Source organism: Dromaius novaehollandiae, unplaced genomic scaffold (assembly GCF_036370855.1).
Source record: "Dromaius novaehollandiae isolate bDroNov1 unplaced genomic scaffold, bDroNov1.hap1 HAP1_SCAFFOLD_93, whole genome shotgun sequence".
In the NCBI taxonomy this organism is placed as follows: domain Eukaryota; kingdom Metazoa; phylum Chordata; class Aves; order Casuariiformes; family Dromaiidae; genus Dromaius; species Dromaius novaehollandiae.
This window is the reverse complement of record NW_026991498.1, coordinates 107,766-116,246: the sequence shown is the minus strand read 5'-3', so window position 1 is coordinate 116,246 and position 8,481 is coordinate 107,766.

The window sequence follows — 8,481 nt, the reverse complement described above, 5'->3', positions numbered from 1 at the left end:
GGGTGGGCACTGTGCCTGGCCCAGGACCACTCTCTAGGGAGCAGGGACATTGAGGACTGCAGCATGTCGCTGCCTGCACTTGCTTTGGTTTCCACATGTACCAGAAGTGCAGGCTGTGTGGGTAGTCTCCCTGCTCCACAGCCTCATACCTCTGCCTCTTAGGGACCTGTCACTGCAAACTGGAGGTTCGATCCAGCCCTTTTCAGCCTCCATCCTTTCCTTGGCTTTTTGCTTGGGTATTTCCCATTGATCCCAGCCCCAAACTGCTGGAGTAAAGCTGGGACAGAGGAAAAAAGTCCTTTCTGCTTATTAGAGAGAACAGCTCCACCCACTCTCACTCAAATCAAACATACTGTTTATTTCGACTACAGATAGGAGACCAAGGTGGGAGGGATGGGTCTTAATACAAAAGCTTGCAGAGAGCAAAGATCTGCCACCAAATTATAGGCAGAGATCAAGTAACACTTTACACTGTGCTGGTCTCTCTAAGCGTGCGCGCACACACACACACACACACACCCTGCCACCTGAAGCAGAGACTGCTGCAATATCCCATTATAAAGCCTGCCTGTGCTAGGAAAACACTTGTCCCAGGAGATGCGTGCATTATGTTAGGGAAAACAGAGGTTTTTTTTTTTTCCCTCTTTCCCACTCCGATGGGAGCTTTGGGAAGAGAAAGGACTAAAAGATACAAATACTACTTCTATTTCAGTAAATGAAGTTTATCTTTAATCAAGCTTAAAAAAATGAACTAGGAAGTTCCCACAGAGTACGATTGTACTGGTGGACAGTGTTGCATGGGATGGGGGTGGGGTCCAAAGTGCTTTGCCTGTGTGAGCCATGAGGGTTTCTCAAGTTATGGTGCCATAGTTCTTCAGTTGGTTTAATCTGGTTTTTTTTGAAGTTTGTAGTTTCGGGTGCATCCCTCTTAGTCTCCGATGTATGGAATTAATGGTGGTACAACCAGGTCACAGAAATTAACTAATGGGGCATGGGGAAGGGCAAAGGAACACATTTAACAACTCTGATTAGTGAAATGCATCACTATTGAATCATCGATGTGATATTTATTGGTCAGTTTCTCAAAAACGGTTGGGAAGCAGCCTCACCCTGTTGTCTGCAGTCTGAAATTCATCATCTGCAAATTTGATGGGCTAGCACTTTTAGTTGACCCCCCCCCCCCATCCTTTAAGAAACCCTTTCCTGGGAAAGAGGAAGGCTTTCTACGTTTAGAGACATGAGATATGAAACAGTTGATCATGCACTAGTTAGAGACATAACAATAAAACATGAATGTGAGATTTCGCTGAAGAATGTCAGTGAGAGCCGGACGGTTTCTTAGGAACAGCACAGAATAATAAAGGGGCAAAGATGTGGAACTGGATAAAAGGAGGCAACTCATTTATTTCAATTTCCTCATAGTGTAAAATACTGAGCCATTTCTCCTCTTTTCATGCTACTTGAGTCCTTCATAGGCAGACAGCTGCATGTTTAGAGGCTGGGCAACCCAGCAAGGTCTCTACTCTGAGGCCGGATCCAACTAAACTTTTGCAAAGTTGGTGAAACTAAACCTTGAACTCATTGCTCAGGGTATAAATAGCTGTTGTTCCTCATTGGAAATAGCCCAGAACTGATAGAGAAAATATATTTCTGAACACAAAAATAGACACCAAAGCCATTTTCTTTTTCCCACCTGATACTTCTAAGTGAAATAAGTGTTCCACTGAAGGCCAAACCAGAATTAGCCCAGCTCCACTGACCCACATGCAAATCACGCATCACAATGATTTCATCTATAGATAGGAGATCCATAAACAGGCAGCAATTTCAACAAGATTTAATTCTGTTCCACAAATATGGAATAGCAAATTGTTGACCGGTGTCCCTGCTCCTGTTCATAGCATTCCTCAGCTCTACAGGGTTTGTGCCCCAGGGGACCTGAACTCCAAGTCGTCATTTGCAACGATGCCTGCAGACCTCTCATTGGATGTTTAGGACAGGGTTGGGCGAGGTACAGGGCTGGCTTGGGGAGATTGTCTCCCTGTGCCCACTAAGATCACCTCACTACCCAGCCCCGGAGCAGGGTTGCCTGCTGCCCAGTCTCAGGCCCCCCAGCCCTCTCTCTTACCAGGCTCGGGGCTGGGAAGGGGATTAGGTTTGGTCTTCCCAAGTCACAGCCCTTTTCCTGGGCCCAGTCAGTCCTGAGCATGGGAAAAGCCCATGACATGTTAATCATTCTGCATGGAATCATTAGTGTTCCTCTTACTGAATCTCTAAGGAAGAAACTAATCCTGGGACCTGATTGTGCTTTAGCAAGTAAAGCATGTCGGGATTATTCTCCCCACTCTGGGTTTTATCAATGTCATGTTTTTTTGTTGATGCTCTGGGCTCTGTTTCCCCTTCAGCAGGTGCTCAGCATTACCTGGTCGGCCTTTTGTCACTCCTTTCCCTTGCGGATTCGTGTTCCCAGTCTGCCTGCCCAGCTCTCTCCTTGAAAGGGTGTTGCAAATTACTTGGCTAGGGGAGGAAATGCAGAGAGTATGTGGGTAACATTTTCACCTGGTTTCACTGGTCATTTCCAAGAGCAGAGAATCCGAGTGTCTTCCCTGTCCCCCCACCCCAGCCATGTCTTGCCAGACAGATGCAATCTGAGCAAGGTGAGCGCAGGCTGTGACTGCTCGGATTCCCATCATAGCAATTGCCTCAGGCAGTGGTCTCCTCCTGCATGGAATTGACCTGGGTCTCATTCATCCTGGGTACAAAGCTGCTCCATTTCACCTGAACCTCCTCATCGAGTCTCTGCCCCACATCACCCCCATGCATGTGGGCCTTCCATGCACCTGTGGGACACCTTCCAGGGATACAGAAGAGCCCACGGGACCTTGTGGAGTGAGGAAAAGCCAAGAAAAAAAAATCCAGTTTGACTTCTTTCAGAAAGTGAAACAAATGAACTCTGTCAGCAGGATATAAATCCAGTGGATAGGAGTGGTACTGACTTGCACACCCAACTTTTCTCCCCTTTGATGTATGAACTTCCCAGCTTAAAAGATTACTGTAATCATGGGAGGACAGTGTAAATTGAATCTGATAACAATAACTTTTGGGGAAGGTCGAGCTCAAGTTAAATGTTACCAAATAACAGGCATTTTGTTTGCAAAATACAGTCAAAGTGTATCAATGAGAAATTCTTCCCTACCAGCCAGTCTGCACTTTCTGCTAACAGCTTTACAGGGGGAAAAAAAGGTAGATCCTTGGGACATGATTTTCCAGGTGCTTAAAAACAGCTTTAATTATATTATTTCATTACTGAAATATTTTCACACTCCCCAGTCTTTAATGTGTTTATCCCTACATGGGATAAATGGGGCTTATTGTCCCCATTTTATGAATAAGGGACCAAGTGAGAGCAGAGCACAAAATTAGGTGGAGCAGCAGGGAGCCTACCCTCTCCTCTTGACATCTGCCACTAGAGGCCCCTTTTACCTAGGTGACCTATTTATTTCCAACCAACCTGGGTATTCTGAACTGCAGGGGTCTCTCTCTCTCTCTCTCTCTTTCCCTCTCTCTTCCACCACTGATATAAAAAATGAAGACAGAGTAGAGCATGTAATTCCCCCTCCACACACTCCACCTTGTCCTTAGACCCTGGCAATTACTCCTTTGGAAGCTTATCAGTACAAGGGAGATATTTCCTGATGTAAGATAGGATCAGATGTGTTTATTTTAACTAGCATCTTACTCCCAGAGTAGGTCATTCCAGTGGGACATCTGGAAAGTTCTACTCTGCAAATAAAGCACTTAGAAACCATTCCTTCCATTGCATCTTTCTGTGCTACCCTAAATAATTCCTTCTCTTTATACATTCATCTCTCCTACGAGCACGTTACATTTCTCCTAGTAGTAGTAATCAGAGCTTGTAAACAATATAATGCTATATTAAATCTTTTGTTGATTTCACTGCCAACTTCTTACTACAGCACAGCAGTTCCCATGTTGGTTTGGGAAAGCTCGCCTCCCAAGAAATAGTTGAGGCCTTTAAAGATAGGGAAGAAAATTTGCAGTGAAACTTTTTTTTAACTCAAAAGTTTTATACAACCTCAGTTTTATGTGGCTTTCTGATACTTCTGTTGTCAGTCCATTCTAATAATAGAAATGGGGAAAATAGCAGGTGCGTTTAGGATCCAAGAAAATCTGTGTTGCAGAAAGATCTGTCCTAACAAACAGCGCAGAGCTGTTTTCACAGAGAGTCAGCAGTGAGACTATTAAGGAAGCAAATTTGGCTATAAAGTATTAGACAAAGTTTTCCAGTTGAGTTATGAACTTGAGGAGAACCACTTCTCTCTCACCCCTCATTCTTTATTTAGCAGCCTGACAATATTTGCCTCACAATCTTTAATGTATAAACACACAAGGAAAAATTGGGGTATACATTACTCTCAGAATTCATGCACACACGGTTCTCCCACTGTTGCATGTTTCACATTATCCCTATTTGCACTGCATCTCTATATATCTGGATATATAAGCATCTGTGTGTGTGTATTATTTTATGGACACTCTCCATCATTAATATCAATAGGGAGACAATATCTCCAGTTTCCTCAAGGCTAGCAAAATGAATGCAGGCAATCTGAAATAGAAGATGTTTTATTAAAAAACACAGAAAAATATTTCCAGGACAAGATCGCTTTCTAGAAATTCTAGAACACATTCATAAGAAGCTTATGAATAGTATGGAAAGATATATTTAGGGGCCAGACTATTTTCAGTGGTGCCCAACAATAGGACGAGAGGCAACGGGCACAAACTGAAACACAGGCAGTTCCATCTGAACATGAGGAAAAACTTCTTTACTGTGAGGGTGACAGAGCACTGGACCAGGTTGCCCAGAGAGGTTGTGGAGTCTCCTTCTCTGGAGATATTCAAAACCTGCCTGGACGCAATCCTGTGCAACGTCCTCTAGGTGACCCTGCTTGAGCAGGGGGGTTGGACTAGATGATCTCCAGAGGTCTCTTGCAACCTCAACCATTCTGTGATTCTGTGATTTGGCTAAGAGCAATGTGTATGCATTTGCATTTAGTGAAATTAATATTTTTGTGCTTTAAAGCACAGATATTTGGGTTTAAAACAAGGTTCATGCACTCTGTGTGGTTATTCTGCATGCAATATTTCTACACTTCAATGCCTAGGTAAGGACATCTGTAATATACCTTCCCAAATCCTTAGTTATTTGCCAATTGCTATTCTGTGCCCATTGCAAATAAGTGAAAAACCTAATCTTGGAAATTTCCATAAAAAAGAATCAGAGGGAACGGCTCCCAGAAAATTCATTTTGCCTACCACTGCTTGCATTGTGGATGTGGTGATGGAAGTGGTGTTCAGATGAGGTATGCATAGTCAAAACATTACCTGCCAGGTAGGAAATCAACAGAATCTGTCAGGTAAGTAGGCAGTTACCAACGGACCAGTCTAAGACACCAACCTTATGTGGCATCTTACATGCCAGTAGCCTTGAACTGAAGTATACAGGAAAAAAAAGCTTGACATTCAGAGAGGGAAGAATTCTATTAAAAAGATAGAGAATGATATGTAATAGGATCCAAACTAAATGTTTACCAATGGAGGAAAAAAAACTCATTGTATTGATAATAGTATTTTATTTAAATCATTGAATTCTCCAATTACAGATTTCACAGAATCACAGAATCACAGAATAGTTGGTGTTGGAAGGGACCTCTGGAGATCATCTCGACCAACCCTGCTGCTCAAGCAGGGTCACCTAGAACACGTGGCCCAGGACTGTGTCCAGTTGGGTTTTGAATATTTTCATAAGAGCCTTTCTTTGCCATGTCAGCTCCCAGGCCATGCTCTGTCAGGAGCATATACTTCCATTCGTGTTGAAAAGGAATAGAACTCTTCTGGAGAGTGCAGCAGCTTCTCATTCAGTGTAGGCTTGTTCAGGCCCTGCCTCCTTTCCCAAAGCATCAGCCCTTTGCTGAAGAGGGGAGCCACGAAGACAGCTAAATTGCACTTTGAGAGGGTAATATGTGGGTCTCGGGCTCATCTGGCCAACACTAAACGTAGCTAATTACCTGAGGAAATGAATAGCCCTATCTCAAGATCAAGGTAGAGACTGTGGGTGGTGAGCAGTGGGGCGCACCTGCCTAAATGCCTTTAACTTATCTGAGTTGCTTCTCAGTTTGGAAGAGGTGGTTAGCAGCATGTTTTAAAAGCGTGTAGTTCTTTGCTTGCTCCATGCAACTCTCTCCTCTAGTTGGGCTGATCGCAGTGGCCTCAGAAACCAGTTAAATAAGTATGGGATTTCTCAAATAATGTTCTGCATACATGCACTCAAATGCAATGCCCCATTGCTGCGGGCAACAATCTCAACTCAGGGAATTTTTACTTAATTTAATTTATTGCCAATTAACAGCAAATTCTGATCACTGATTTGGGTACTGAGAAAAAAGAGAACATAAAAAATCAAGCCCTTCCCATTACATACACAGGGGCTGCCATTTTGTTTCAGCCACCATTTTATAGCAGGTAGCCACCATTTTATAAAACTTCATAATCCATGTGTTTTCATTGTGCTCTGTGATTGGCTGGTTGCCACTTTTTGGCACCATCATACCCCACGTGTTCTCAGGCAGCCCTGTGATTGGCTGGCAGGACCAGCCACCCCTTCCTGTTTACCCTGGAAAAACGTCAGAATTGGAAGTCCCCTCCCACTAAATGCACAGCCATGTTGTTTCAGCTGTCATTTTATGGCAGGTAGCTGTCAATTTTGACATCATGACCTGTGTGTTTTCATACTGCCCTGTGATTGGCTGGCAGGACCAGACACCCCTTCTGGTTTACCTGGAAGTACAACAGAGAAGGAAGCCCCCTCCCACTACATACATGGGGGCTGCCATTTTTGATAACATCATACCCCACCACATGTTTTTATACTGCTTTGTGATTGGCTGGTTGCCATTTTTTGACACTGTCATACGCCTGTGTTCTCAGAGTACCCTCTAATTGGCTCCTTGCTTCCTTTGGACCAAGAAGTGCTCATATATATAAAAAAATGTATATAATATATACATATATATCAATATAAATATATCAATATATATATAAAGGAGTGTACAATATGTATAAATATATAATTTATTTATACATTGATGCACTTACAGTACATTACACTATACATATATAAAGATATATAAATTAAATATACATGTCCATAAAAGTGTCAGTATAAAACATTCTGTAATAAGACAATGAAATGAATAATTAAAGTTTAAATGTGAATAGAAAGTAATTAAATAAAAGTAAAAAGCAGGTTGGGGACCCCTCACTTTACAAGGCTGCTGAACAAGCCCTAACATGTCTGAGGTAGGGGGAAGTTCAAGATGGTGGTGGTGGGGGCACCAAAAGGGTGAGGGAGGCACAAACATGCCCAAGGGCTATGGATCCCTCCTAGGAGGCCCACCAAGGGGCCCCCTGTGCAACCCCCCCACCCCATGCAAAGAAGAGCCCAATCCTGTGAGCCGGCCCGAGAGGCCCCCGCATCCGGTCCCAGCCCAGCAGGATGACCATGCGGTGTTACTGGGGCAGCCGCTGGGCTTTGCAGGGTGCTGCAAGGCACAGGCAACACTGGCCGCTAAAATGGCAAACAGACCAAAATGCCAACTTCAGAAGAACACGTGCACGGGGACAATAAGGAAAAGACCCTAAGGGATTCCCCAAGAAGACCATGCGAACCAGAAGAACCGGCCAATGGGCCCATGAATCGCAAGCTATATTTTGAAGTAAGCGTCGCACAGAGAGGGTGGGGGGGGCTCCCTTTGCCCATGACTGTGCGGGAGCTACCTGTAAGAGCATTACAGGGTGCAGGCTGGTGCTATATGTGTTTCCTTATCCTTAGGTCAAGGATGGCCTGTTTCAAAAAGCTCTGGCTGACTGACTGAGGAGGGAGAAGACAGAAGTGTGCTGTGATCTGTTCATGTTCCTGTCTGGGCATGCAGCAGTCAAAGAAAGGAGAATGGGCATAGAAGGGAGTGGCGTTCAAGGAAGAAAAAGGAAAAAGGCTGGAGAAGCCTGACCAGCAACCAACACCCCTCATACCCTGTTAATAAAGTGTCTCTGTGCATGAGTTAAAGTGATTGTCCAGTGTTTCATTTCTTACATGTGTGTAGGAGCAGCATATCGGTAGACATGTCTGCACCACTGCTTCTGTTAAAAGACATTTACTATGCTCCTGGGGGAAGGGGTGGGTAAAAATCCCCTTTTTGAAGCTGCTAAAAGGTGAATTGCTGATCTGAACAGAAGCCAAGCAGCAACCTGGCCTGCAAACCAGGATGCTTACAGCTTACACAAGGAAGCAAGGAAGTACTTTAAAAGAAACAAGGTGACTGTGGCAGAGGTGGATGCACACTGGCAGGCAGAGTTGGTGGATATGCAGCGGTTTTCCAAACACAATGATGATGTGAA